Source organism: Artibeus jamaicensis, unplaced genomic scaffold (assembly GCF_021234435.1).
Source record: "Artibeus jamaicensis isolate MK-2021 breed Jamaican fruit bat unplaced genomic scaffold, CSHL_Jam_final contig_332, whole genome shotgun sequence".
NCBI lineage: Eukaryota > Metazoa > Chordata > Mammalia > Chiroptera > Phyllostomidae > Artibeus > Artibeus jamaicensis.
In genome coordinates, this window is record NW_026521788.1 from 22976476 (window position 1) to 22990719 (window position 14244).

Genomic DNA, 14244 nt, shown 5'->3' on the forward strand with positions numbered 1-14244 from the left:
AAGAGAACTATAAAACTAAATACAACAATTACAATACTATCCTATTAAATACAGCCAGACAGAGTTGCCTGCCAGAGGAGGCCTGATCCCTTCTGGTTCAAGAAAGAGGGATTCTCACATGTCAAAGCCGTAATTGCTACGAACGGAGATGAGCTTTTCTGCATGGCTGTACAGACCACAGCAGAACTGGAAGGGAAAATGCTTTGTCACTACTGTGCGTGATTCAAAGACGTGGCTGGAGGAGTCTGCATCTAGCAGGATGTGATGTGCAGGCTAATCCAATGGGAACCCCCGTCCTCTGAAGACTGTGCTGGTTTGACTGCGAGGGTCCAGGGACAGGAGAGCAGACCAGCCAATCACAAGCCCACCTCTCTCTTTACGGAACATCGGGCTTCCCAGTGTGTGTGGTGGGGCCGGGGTTGGGGTGCGGGGTTGGGGGCCTGGACAGAGAAGGTCTCGCTTCCTGCCCCAGGGTCCAGGCTTTGGACACGCCCAGGGACATCAGCTTCTCTCTCTGCTCCGCCTGCTGCAGCCAGGGCTACCTCGAGGCAGGTGACCCGCGCAGTCACATAGGGCCCTATATTTGGAAGGGCCCAGCACTCATCTTCACGCTCTGTTGTCACCATTATTCTGTGGGATGCGGCTGGCAGATTCAATGGAGGAGACAGGCCCTCTGTGTACAAAGTGGAAAGAGCTCCAAGGACATGTTCTAAGACAAAGTCAAGTTATAGAACAATATGTCAAGTATGACTATTTATAAACCTTGGGTAATTTTTTAAATATACATGCACAACTTCATTATTCTATTTTTCCCCCATTGGCTGGTTAGTTAGACATCCATTTACCATTCTTCTAGGGTTAGCCTAGAGATAAAGCAGGCATCCTTGATTTATTAATGTTTACCACACAGGCACATTTTACCCACTTCCAGGACGATGCAAGGACTTCAGAATATTGTAACTCTATTTACCCCCTTCCTGACTCATGTGCCATTGTGTCGCGAATTTTAATTCTCTCTCTATATTTTAAACATTAGTTGCATTGTTTTATGCAACTAAGATTCATTTGCATTTACCCGTATTCCCCTTTCTATTTCTCTTCTTTCCTTCCTGAAATCCAAGCCTCCATCTGGGGCCACTTTCCTTCTGCCTGAAGCATACCCTTTATATCTACTTTTATATTTGAGCCATTCATATAATTCAAAATTTGAAAGTACAGAAGTGTGCCATAATAGATGTTTCTCTCTCTCCTACCCCTGCCCCCAGCCAAAAACGATATCCTTCCATATGCACATGCAACATCGCTTGGAAGAACACACACCAAATTGAGGGGAGCGGTTTGTGTATTTGGTCTTCAGTGTTTGCGATGATAATATATTCCTGCCTCCTGTGTGCAAAGGAAGGGAGTCGGGGCCCAGGAAAGGCAGCCAGGCTTTCCTTACGGACGCCTCTCACCGCGCCCCACAGCACACACGGCTTCCCTGTGGTCCCGTCATCCCTGCCCTCATTTGCTCCTGCCCTCAGCCCTGTAGGCCTGGAGGGGCCAGGTCCCCTGTCCCAGGACTGCCAAGGACCGTGGCACCCAGGTACCATTTTATGTGTGTTCACTCATTCAGTTCTCACGACAGCCATAAGAGCAGTGCTGATGAGTGGATCAAGGCAAAGAGAAGTCAGAGAACCTGCCCAAGAGGCAGAGCCAGGGTTCACAACAAACCTGACAGCCTGGCTTTGGGGCCCCAGCTTTTACTGACCCCATTTTACAGATAAGGAGACTGAGGCCCCCAAAGGTTTGGCCATACATTCAAACCCATACGGTTGGGAGTGGCAGGACAAGAACTCACATCTGTGACTTTTAGGGTCAAAATCTACCTCCCCGTCCCTGTTCCTGTCCCTCTCCCCAGACCAGTGGTTTTGCTCTGCACATTGAAATCATACAGGGAACTTTCAAAAGCACTGTGTCCAGATGTCAGGCCAGCCTGATCGAACCTGGTTCTCCCATCCTCTTTTTACACCACCTTCCGGGAGCTCGAGAACCACTCCCTGGAACACAGATGGGCAGGGCCTGGGTAGAGATTAATTCAGGCTTTGCCCCAGTGACCTTGGGCAAACTGCTTTGACCTGTCTGTGCTGCCTCAGTTTCCTCATCTGTCAGATTGTATCGTTACAGTGTCTCCTTCCTGTGAGGATTGAGTGAGATAATCCATGCAAAGCACTTGCAAGAGTGCCTGGCACAAAGTCAGTTTGAAATAAATGCCAGGAAGATTGTTACTGTTACTATCATTTGTTGTGTCGCTCTGTGGAGAGCCCGTCCCCCTGTGGGCCCCAGGTTCTCCATCTGTGAAGATGTGGCTTGGGAGGGACCGCCTGGTCTTGGAAGGTGTCTCCCAGATCTGCTGTGCTCTCATCGGTGAGAAGCTGGCTGGCTCTCAGGCCTTCTCCCCCTACCCTTTCAGAAGCCCAGCTCTGCCCATTCTGTGCCGGGGCTACAGCAGGCACGTGTGGGGAGAAGATGAGCCGTGCTTCTGTGGGATGCGTCCAGCCTCTGATTACGGTGTGACGTCTCTGCCCACTGGGAGGTGCTGAGCGGTGCAGACAGAAATCTCTCCTTGTAAGGTGGTGGCTGACAAGGCTCCAGTCGCCTCCAGAGAAAGACGAAAGGGCCTGGATGGAGGGCCTCTTGGAGAGGCAGGGTGGTGGGGGGAGGCCCTGGCAGAGCCGGGGGCCCTATGCCAGCTTCCTACCGGTGCACAGGGCACTTAGTGCCAGTCCTTGCCACCAAGCGCCATTCTGCACCAATGCATAATTCATGCCCCGTGTGCCAATCTGTGCCAGCTTTAATTAGCTTCTAACTTTTTGTCATTCATTTTGCTATGAACACCTTATAAATAAATAATGTGAGGGGAGCAGAGAGTGGGGCAGGAACGTGAGGGAAGGAGCCTGGCTCCCTAGGCCTCATGGGGGCGGGGCAAGCCTCTAAGGCAGGGGTCCAGGAGCCTTCCTGGGGTCCCTCGACTCTGTGGTCGGGTGGCCCCAGCCCACCTTGCTCCCCTTCCAGCCTTGTCCTTTCACAAACTGCGCTGAACTGCCACAGCTGTGCCAGGCTCCAAGGGCCCACAAACCAAACTCAGGAGCACACGTGTTTGGTTTATGGTGGCAGGCTCTGCCCCGGGAGAGGCCAGTGGGCTGGGGACCCCGGCAGGAAGCGACAAACAGCTTTCACCAGCTCAGGGACGGGAACAAGGCAGGAGGAGGCAACTGTGCTTCACTGTGAGGTGGGAAAGGGAAGCGTTATGGAGGACACCCTGAGGAGAGACGTGCATGTGCTTTAAAAATAATAATCAACCCTCGCGGGAAAGAGAGATTTGGATGGGAGTGTTGTTTCGTTTTCACAGTTTATAAAGCACTTAGATTTGTGTGTTTTCTCTTCCACCCTGAACGGCAACCTTGGGAGGTATTCAGGGAAGCTGGGGGCTCGTGTGCCGGTAAACAGTTGAGGAAACTGAGGCTCTGATGAGCCAGTGAAGACCCTCGTCCACTGCGTTCTGTCTCAGAGGCTCCGCATTACACACACGGCCTCACCTCCGTTCACAGAGAAGGAGGCAGGGCAGAAAGCTCCCCAGGAGGGCTGGGGTGCTGGGGCGAAATCCAGTCCAAACGCAGGTGATTTAATAGGCTGGGCAGGTTTAAAATAGCAGGTTTGGATTCCCTCCCTCTTTTCTTCTTCACCTCCCTTCCTCCCTCCTGCCCTTCCTCACTCACTGAGAGTGCCGGTGAGCCAGCTGATCGCTTGTTGTTTACAAAGACGTGAAGGAGAGATGTCCCTGCTTCTGAGGTGCCAGCCCAGAGCCACCCTGGGACAATCCACCGTCTCTCCCTCTCCACCCTTCAGTTCATCATGTTTTGCCATCATTGGGGTCTTCACCTCCAAGCCCACCCCACCTCCCTCTACTTCAGTGTCGCTTGCTGAGTGACCCCAAGGCCCCAGGCCCCAGCATGGCACACCAGGTCCTTCATGGCCCAGCCCTTGCCGATCTGCTGAGATGTGTCTGTCACCTCTGCCCAGTGTGCCTTGGTCCATCCCAACCACCACACTGCCTGAAGTCCCTAAGCTGTTTGATGACTTTGCGTGCATCCAGTCCCCTGGACCTCAGATGCTCTTGCTGGCTTTATCTTGCCAGGTGCACTCATCTTTCAAGGCTCAGTTCAGTGGTCCCTGCTGTTGGAAGTTGTCCCCAGACTCTTTGCTTAGGGTAGACTGTTCCCTTCTTGGGTGCCTCTGTCACTGCTGAACCTGACCCTGGCCTCGTATGCTTCCCGTCTACTTGTTTCTGTCCCTCCCACAGGATCGCGGCTTCTCTGAGGACGAGACGCTTCCCTGTGTCTTCAGCAGGCAGCCCAGAGTCTGGAACATGGTGGGCCCTCCAGGATTAATTGTTAGATGAATAAATAAAGACAAAATCCCTACCTTTGAGGATCCTAAGACTGAGTGTCCCAGAGCTAAAGTTGAGCTCCAACCACTGCAGATATGTGGCCACTTCTGGCGCTATCCGGATGTGTTCTGATATGGAAGGAGCTGCGATATCAACTTGCCTGTTCTCCCTGCCCCTTCCCTTCACTCCCTCCCCTTCCTCCAGCCCCCCCCTCCCCGCCTGCTCCCTCTTTTAAATTTTGGAAAAGGGAGGTAGAGATACTCTTTACACTGACCCATGTCATACTGTGAGCCCTACAACTGCCGGGAGATTCATAGATGGTCTACACCAGGCAGGGCTGTTGTGGTCGCAGCGCCCCCTAGTGGTAGAGGGGGCTGTATGAAGCTGGGCCCTGGGCATTTCACCTCTCTGTGGTATTCTGCTGCCCTCAAAGTGCTTTCACACTCCCCAGCATTCATGATCTCACTTACAGAAGAAAAGACCAAAGCTGAGAGAGGTTAAGCAATTTTTCCAAGCCATACAGGTGGTAAGAAGTGCCTCTTTATCAATCTAGACCACCGTCCTCCGTGCCCCAGGTGCTTGGGAGGAGGGGCAAACATTTTCCAAGGAAAGCCAGGCGGGGAGAACTCTGAGAGCTGTTGGTGAACAGCCCTGAGTGCTTGGAGGAATGGAAACCCCAGCCAGGGAGAAAGGCTAATTCCGGGGATTAGTCACCTGGGGGTGAGAAAGGTGCTGGGTCAGAGGATAGAGGCCAAGCTCTTTTCCCAGTGCTGAGTCTCCTGCCAGCGCCCGTCGTCCTGCCTTTTGCTGCTTCCTGAGCAGGGCGGCAGCCCTGTTATTCACCTCCAGGTTCAGCGAGCTCCCCCAGCCCCCACAGGGAAGGTCCAGATGCATGCTCTTCCCTCCACTGGAGCACCTTCTGCCTTTGTAACCCGTGGGGCTCCTGGTCACCTCAGCAACACCCAGCTCCAAGGTCCCCATATCCAGGCAGCCTTTCTGGGCTCAGCTTTCTTGAAATTCTGCCACCCAGTCTCCTTTGGGCTACCTCTCGCTTTGCCACACTTACTTCGTTAGAGTAGAATTGATTTGTATGTCCGCCTCCCTCTTGGACCGGGCCTCAAAGACAGAGGCTGAAGTGACTCGCACTCATGTCCCCAGTGTGCGCTGCAGGCCTGGTTCCTCTGAGATCCATTCCCCACTCCCCTCTGCAGTGCCTTCTACGTATCATAGTAGGGCTGACCCTGCAGGCTGCAGTCCCCAAGCTTCTGGGTCTTCTGGCTTCCGGCTGGGGTCAGCGAAGGGAGCCCTAGTGGGAGACCGGGGAAGGGAGAGCCCAGGGTGCCTCTTCTGCATGCTCAGCCTTAAGCAGTGTCTGGGATCTCCAGTTCCCATCAGACGGGTCCGCTGTGGTTCCATCTGTCTTCCAGTGCATTGCCCACCTGGTGACTCTGCTTCCTCCCATCAGCCCTCCAGCCCAGGGGAAGTATAGCAACCTCCTGCTGCTGCTGAACTCTGGGTTACCTCTTCATCTTCTGTTTAAATTGTCAGCTTCTTCATCACTATGTGACCAAATTCATTTCGAATTCCACATCTGTTACACACCAGAGGATTGTGTGGGCTGTTGCCCCTGAGGGGCAGCCCAGTTCCTGTCATGGTGTGTGGCCCAGAGTGGGCTCGTGGATGAGGGCCTGTGAGCAGCTGAAGTGTGCTGCCCATGTTAGAGGGGCTGATGGCCGCCCTGAGCTCAGTGCTGTTTGGTTCACATGTAAAATGACTGCAGACAGTTAGGGGAGTCACAGTTTAAGAGAGATAGATGGTGACACACCAGAAAAAAAAAGATTTTAGGATTAGAGAAGCTTTATGAGGCCAGGAGAGGGCCAGTGTCCAGCCCAAAGCCATCCAGCTCAAGAGTAGTCTGTTATGCAGAACCCAGCCCCTACTGGCCCCACCACCCTGTCTAAGGGTAGCCCCACGTGACTACCTCAGAGCTGCCACACCTCATCTCCAGCCCTGCCCTTTCTCCTTGAGCTCCAGACTCCTGTGTCCGATGGGCTGCTACTTCACACCTGCATCCGGTCATTGCCCGGGCCTCTCCCACTCAACACGTCGTACGGGAACTCTGGCTCATCTCCCCACAGTGGCCCTCCTCCCGAGATCCCATCTCAGGGAGCAGTGCCCTGTCCCACCTACTTCCACATGCCAGAAACCTGGGCGTCTCCTCGATAGTTACCTCTGTCTCATCCCAGAATCACCTCCTCTCCCAATTCTGTAGATTTTTATCTCCTGAGTGTCACTTCTGCCACTACTATCCCAGTCCCAGCTTCTGTCACCTGGAGAGTAGCCTATAAAAATGTGAGCAGGAAGAAGGCAGGGATTTGTGTGCCTATGTGTGTGTGGGTTTTTTGTTGCTGTTCACCAATGTATTCTAAGATGCACAGGGGTCAGCCAACTTTTTCTGTATAGATCCAGCTGGTAAATATTTTAGGTTTTGCGGGCCACGCAGTCTCTGTTGAAACTCCTCACTCTGCAGTTGTAGCACGAAAGGAGCCACAACCGGACAGGCATGCAGGTGTTCCACTAAAACTTTATTTACAAAAATGGGTGGCAGGGTGGATTTAACCAGAAGGCTACAATTTGCTGACCCCTGGTCTAAAAAAGTTTCTGGCCTATGAAACTTTAGTAGATGACAAGTAAATATTTTTAATTGAATTGGTCTCCTCTTATCATCTATTGCCTCCAAATCAATTCCCCAGTTTTCCAGCCGTAAATTAGATCATGACAGTGCCACCCCTCAATCTCCATACCAACTACCTGCCTCAAAGCCTCAACTCTTAGGATAAAGATCAAACCCGAGTCAAAGCCAACATGCCCTAACCTGTCTGGCTTCTGCTCCCACTCCGGCCCTGTGCTCACTGTCCTCCCCACCCTCTCAGCATTCCAGTTGTTCTGTCTTCCTTCACCCCCTCATATAGGCCTGTGCCTGCCCACCCCAGGGCCTTTGCACATGTTGTTTCTCCTCCCTAAAACTCCCCTCTCTCTCTCCATTGCTCATTCTTCAGCTCTCAAATCTAATCTCCAAGAAGTCTCCCCTGATCCCCTTGGCCAAGTGCCCTTAAAGCGTGCTTCTCTCTGGCACTGATCTGGCTGTCATTTTACCTGTTTATGTTTCATTGACTAACACCTGGTTCCATTACAGGAGCTCCACAAGGCACAAGGATCGAGCCTGTTTTGTCCCCATGTTCTTAGAAGCGATCTAAAGTCAGCACATAGTAGCAACTAAGAATGAATGAATGAGTGAATGAATGAATGGTAGGGAACTGGAGCTTTGAAGTCGAACAGTTTCTAGGTTCTATACATTACTCTACCACGCAGGCAAGTCACTCACCTCCCTAAAGCTGGTTTTCTTACAGTAAAACCAAGATAATGACAGGACCTACCAGAAAACCTGTGCTGAGGCAGGAAAAGTCTCAGCCCAGAGCCTGGCTCCAGGCAGCTATTGTCAAGATGCTAACTGCAACTGGTGACAGGTCCAGAAACCCTGTTATATGAGAAACAGTTAAAAGAACTCAGAATGTTTAGCCTGGGGAAGTAAGACCAAGGTCAGGGAGCTACCCTCTTCAACTCTGGGAATACCAGCTCCTTCTGAATCCGGCGTCTGGGAAAGTCAGGAAGTTTCCACTATAGGTGTGCAAAAAGAAGCTGGAAGACTATTGTTCTATTGTTCAGGGTGCTGCAGAAGGGTCTCCTGTGTGAGAGTGCTCAAGTGACCTCAAGGGTCTCTCCCAATCCGAGGTCCCTCAGGGGAAGCACTTGGAGGCATTTTGAGCTCCACGGAGAGAAAGGGCGTAGATGGGAGCGCACGATTGGGGTTGACAACTGCAGCTGTTTGAGGGAAGCAGGACCAAGCCGCCCCAAGGACTAGAGGGCCCTAACTCTGCTCGACGCTCAGCGATTCTGAGAGCAGAGAGGGGGCGCTTAAAGCCAACAGATGGCGCAGGCTCACCTAAGCCGCGCTTTGGATCTCTGGCCCCGGCTTCCCGGGAGCGTTTCCAGTTCCTCCAGAGGCGCGGAGCGGGGAGCGGATGGACTTTGGCCGGGCCTCTTCCCCTCTGCGTGCCCCTCTCCCGGACAGCCGGTGGCCCTGTGGGGCACGGCTCCAGCACGCACCTTGGGGCCATTTATCCGGGCTTCCTCCTTGTCCCTTTGGGGGATTCGTGGAGTTGTCACAGCAGCCGGTGCCATGACATCGGCAGAGGGCAGCTTCGCCAGCACTGAAATATTCATGCCCTGAGCGCCTGGCCAGGCTCCGCTACGTTCCCGGGGGTCGGCGCGGGTCCGAGGCGGGTGGCGGGGGTGCAGGGATACTGGTGGTCCCTCTCGTGTGTGTGGAGGGGGTGCTGAGCGTCAAAGGCGCTCCCCGGCGGGCGGGGGCTGGGAGAGGCGGGAGGTGAGCGAGGGAGCGTCAGGAGGCGGGGTCTGGGCGGCGGGGGCCGAGCGGGGCGGAGGAAGAGAGGGAAAGTTGATCGCGCACTTGAGCGGCGGCAGCGGCTCGGGAGAACCGGGCGCGGACTGCGGGCGCGATGCTCAGCGAGAAGGTGCGTCCGACGGCAGCCGGGCGCTGAGCCGGGCGGGGCGGAGAAGCCCGTCCCCCGGCATGGAGAGCAGGGGTGCAGAGCCTCGGGACGTTAGGAGCGCGGCTCGCGTGCCTGAAGTTGCAGCCAGCAAGCAGCCAGCGCAGAGTAGACGGCCCAAGGGGACCCGGGAGCGGCTGTCGCGCCGCTGATGAGCCTTCGCGCCTGCAGCGAGACACGGTGGTGGCCAGCACCGGAGCAGGCGGCCGGTGGGGGCCGACCCGGAGGAGAACAGAGCCCGAGGCGCGGCGCAGCGCCTCTCCGCACACGCACACGGTACCAAAAGCCGCGCACGGCCCTTTCCCTCCCCACTTCCCTCGCCTTCACTGCGCCGTTCATTCGCCTGCCACGCGGCGGGAAAGTTGGAGCAGTGGGGTCGCGACCGCAGTCGCTAAACCACTTGTTCCCGGCGCGGCCGTCGCCCGCGGCAGGCGCCGGGGGCTTCCTTCCATCCCTGCCCCTGGCCGGGGTCCTGCACCCGGCTCGGAGCCCGCGGCCAGACGCGCGGCAACTTTGATTCCCGGGAACTCAAATTCCCTTCGCGGTGGCCTCGGGAAGACGGGCACTCATTGCACTTCCCAACCCGGTTCCTGGACCCACGACGCTCGAGCACTTTGCTCTTCCCACCTCGAAAAGGATCTGGGTTTGGGATGGGGAGAATTCAGGGATAAAGAGGGCGTCGGCATCCAATCCGGTCCCCTTCTGCGCTCTGGATGCCCATTTGGACAGAGGAGTGGGTGGGGTGCGCCTCCTCCGCGGATGGGCAATGGCGTTTGAGGGACCTAAAATCACGTAGCTCTCATCATCTCTCAGTGCCCGAGAGAGACCTGCCTCAGAGCGCTCCGGCAACCTCCCCAGTCCGGACAGGCTGTGGGGAGGCAGACGCTCCCCTCGCGGAGCAGGGAGCAGGCTGCTGGCGCTTCCCCTCCCAAGTCCCTTCGCAGTCCAGTTACGGGTGATGCTGACCGTCCCCCGGGGGCCTGCACTCTCGTCGCCCCTCAGGTCAGCCCGGGACGTGTGCAGAGCCCGCGCGCTCCAAGGAGGTGGCGGCACCAGCCTACGGGCTCTCGGTCCCTTGCCTTTCTAGAGCAGGCACCTAGAGCCGCTGCTTCTGTCCTGCTAGTGGAGATCAATTGCCCTCGATGCTGGCCGCCGCCCCACTGGGACCCCAGCGCCCAGCCCAGGTGCTGTAAGCGGCCCACTATCTGGGGGAAATTAGCATTTCCCCTGTAGTAACACACCCCCACCCTCCCCAGTAATTCGGAAAGCCGAGCCTCCCTCTTCTGTGTACTTTGCCCTCTCAGACCAGAGCGGGCATTAACCTTTGCCTTTCACCTGGTTTACAAACGCCCCTACCCCAATTGGATTTTGAAATATTCCTGAGAGGCACTAGAGTATTGTGTGTGCACGCATATGAGAGTGTGTGTATTGGGTGGAGTCAGACCCTTGTGCAGGGAAGAATTAGGCTGGGCTGAAGAGCCTCGTTGGGACCAGGTGCAAGGTGCTGATGAGTCAGCCCCTGGTGGAGAGAGCTGGCTTGGAATTAATTTTTGGTTTATGGTGTAGGGGTAGGCACACTGTAGTCAGCACCCAAGGGCGTGGGGGACCAGATGTCACTACCCAGGAGGGACTGGTGGAGGGGCTCTTAGCTGGTGGAATAGGAATGCTGTTCCTTGGTGCTGTCTCCCCAGGGCTGGGGAGGGTCAGAAGGCAGAGTGCCTGCCCCGCAGGAAGCAAGAGTATCCTGTGGCCTGGAAAGGTGGCGCTTTGCAGAAGTGACCAGTGTGACCCCCAGGCTCTGCTGCAGGTAGTGAAGGAAAGCAGTGAGTGGGTGGGAGGCCCAGAACTGGCATCCTGGTCTTATCCGGGACCCCATACACATCTGCCTTGGCCTTCCTGACCCCCAAACAGCTGGGCCACTCACATCTGCTTACCAAAGGGCTTGATTTGAGGGTTATGTTGGCCAATGGTTGCCTCCCGAATAGCTCCCCTCTCCAACAAGCTCCTTACCTGCAATTTCACCATTTGAGGTTCATTTCTTTGAGCTTAATGTTTTAAAGGGCACCTTTCTGAAGTCCTAATTTAAAATGCCCGTGGTTCTGGAAGGTGAAGGTCTGGTGGAGCCTTGTTCCGAGTGCGGCCCGTGGCCACACTGCGTTAGCAGAACCTGAGCGCTGGTTGGGAAGGCAGATTCCCATGTCCCACCCCAGACCTCTTGAATCAGAATCTGTGTTTGACAAGATCCTCGAGTGATTTGTTTGCTCAGTAAGATTTGGGGAGTGCTGGTCCGCAGTGCCATCTAGGGAATGAGCATTTCACAGCCTCTTGGTGCGGAAAGAGTGTTGAATCGGGCAGTAGATAAGAAAGGAGGGAAGAGATGAGACTGGAGCTCCTTATTCTGGGTGGTTATGCCAGGGCTGGGTTAACAGTCCACTGCTGCCAGCCCTCGGGGCCGTCCCTGCTAATGCCTGCAGGCGTCTGTGTTGGGGGTACTTTAAACAGATTCAGGTAGCAGCTCAGCCTTCTGTGCAGTTAACACACTGCGGTGTGAGCTGCAGATGGACTAGTAGGAGGGGGCAGGGGGGCAAGACTCCTGGGAGGGTGGATGTGCTACTCTGCCTCCAGGAAGCCTGGGGCTGAGCAGATGCCATCCCTCAAGGGGGAAGAATTAAGTAACTGTCCTCCGCTTCATCCCTTCATCCGTCCCTCTCAAGTGGGTGGGATGATCCATTAATAGCACCTCTCAGTGGCCACAGGACTTATGCAAAGGGAGCTGCCAAAATGCTAATTTGGGAGCGCCCACAATGGGAGCACACGGACCAAGCTCACTCTTACATCCCTTCTGCTGCCCTGGGCCCTTGGGAGGCCCCAACACCCAAGGATGATGCCAAGGCATGGTGACAAGTCACCTGCCTGGTCCTCTGGAGGAATAATGGCAACCCAGAGGCCATCAGGCCTGGCCTGACAGTGAGGACCCGAAAGACTTTGGAGGGATTTGGATCAAAGGCTTGATGGGGCCACTGGTGTCACAGGTGACAGGTTATGGAATGACTCAGACCTCCCAGCATTGCTAAAAGAAGACTGTCCTTCCCTGAGGCTGGTCTTTGCCAGGAAGACAGTCGACCCCCTGACCCGCCTGGTGTGGCTCAATTGGTTGGGGTGTTGTCCCGTAACCAAAAGGTTGAGGTTTCCATTTTTGGTCCAGGCACATACCTAGGTTGTGGGTTCAATCGTGGTCCAGGTTCGTAGGAGGGACAACCAACTGATGTTTCTCTCTCACATCAACATCTCTCTCTCTCCATTCCTCTCTCTTTATTTCTGTCTATCTAAAAAAGCAATGAAAAAAGCGCCTTCGGGTCAGGGTAAAAAAGAGGGCCCACCCGACCAGCGTGCAGTGGGGGCAGCGCTGTGGGAGGCCACGGAGCAGCGTGGCCGGGGCCTTCGGGACAGTGAAGCTGGTGTGACTGCATTCTTTCACCAGTGAGTTCAACATAGCTAGGTTAGTAAAGGTCTGAGTATTTTCTTGACCCTCAGTTTAAAAAATTAGTGTTTTAAAATGTAAAGATGGTTTTTAATATTAACTTAATTGTCTTTGAACTCATTGTTTTCAAAGTCAGTTACAGTGTCTTTTAAAATAATTCATTCATTGCTTTTTATATTGCGCCTTGATTTGAGTTTTTCTCGGCATTGGGGCCGTCCTGTTTGTCCATTACTGTGTGAGCAAGGTCATTCACATTTGGACCCTTCTCTGTGGGTCAGTTCAGGGTGGGAGTAGTTTGCCTTTGGTAGAAAAGAAGGGGGATCAGACCGCGTCCTTCTGTGCCCAGCCCCGTCTGTGAGAGATGCTGACGCAGCTGCGGGGTGGCCAGCCCGGGACACCTCCGCTGATGCCTGGGGTGGGTGGGTGAGGTGGTGGCCTCTCCAGTCCGTGCCCCCTCCCTCACTGTCCTTCCACGGTGCCCGTACTGCTATTGTGGTGGCCTGGTGCCTCAGCTAGACAGTGAGCTTCTTCAGCACGTGTTTTATTCCATCTTATATCCTCAGGGCCCACCGTACCAGCTCAGCGTGCGCTCAGAGAGTGACTGACTAAATGGAATATTGTCAGGTGGCAGTTCTATTACCTTCTCTAGCCCCGTCGTCAACTGGGCGTTAATACCGGGGCATTTGGAGTGCCTAGAACCAGTTTTAACTGTTCACGTTGGTTCCTTTCACAACTGAGCCGCTGATATCCACATGGCCATACTCTGGGCTTTTGGAGTACATACCTTGGAGCAGTGGTCTCAGCCTCACATGCCTAGAGGGGCCAGGAGGCAGAGCAGAGGGTGGAGCAGGGCCAAGTGCAAGCCAATAGGAAGCGGTGGGGACTACAGAGACCTGAAGAGTGGAGGCCCCATACGGAAGGAGCAAGTGTCGCAAACCACCTATGCAACAAAAGTCAGAAGGATGGTGACGCCAGGGCTGAAGGGGTGCCTCTGGAGTGCTGGGCGTTTCTGTATCTTGATCTGAATTATCTACAACAGTAGTGAGTGATCATTTGTGCAGGAGAGAATTTAGGAAAATTAAAGCACTGATGGGCCATATTTATTTTGGTTCACATAAAAATAGCTTTACTGAATCTCATAGGGCAGAAAATGCATATTCTTACCGACTTTATTGGCCAGAACGGTATCAGTGAGAAACTTGGCATATTTAAGAAGTAGCCACATGGAGACAGCTTTCTAGTCTTTCACTGTGAAATTCAATCTGGCTCTGTCCTGGGGAGCGGGGCGGACTGCAGCCGCTGCTCCTAGCTGGGCTGCATATTTGGGTCTCGGGATTCATGCTTTCGGGGCCCCACCTGACCCTGCAGTTAAAGTCCACATGGCTCGGTGTGTGACCAAGGGGAGTGGGAATGTCACAGGCCTCGAATGACTGTCTCTGTCTCGGCCTCAGGGGGCCTCAGACTGTGTCACCGAGGATGACATGGCAGGCTGAGATGTGGCAGTCACATTTTTAACATTTCCTTTGCATGGTCTAAAGCACCATGCGCGAGCTGGTTACTGCTGTCATCATAAACCCACTCTCTTAGTGATTTTTGTGGGCCTCTTTGAGGCAGACTGTGCCTGGTCCGAACACCAGCTCGTCTGTCCTTGAGCTCTGAAGCCTTGGTCCCACCTGCAACCTTGCCCAGGCTTTAGTTTTCTC

At 54.5% G+C, this 14244-nt stretch overlaps 1 protein-coding gene across 1 annotated transcript in view; it reads left to right on the top strand.

The window, feature by feature from the left end:
* The first annotated feature begins 9179 nt into the window (after positions 1-9179).
* Positions 9180-14244, top strand: part of CDH23 (cadherin related 23) — a 416092-nt gene continuing 411027 nt past the window's right edge. Inside the window, exon 1 of the mRNA XM_053663874.1 lies at positions 9180-9336. The gene's annotated coding sequence lies outside the window, so the exon portion shown is untranslated. The remainder of the gene's footprint in view (positions 9337-14244) is intronic.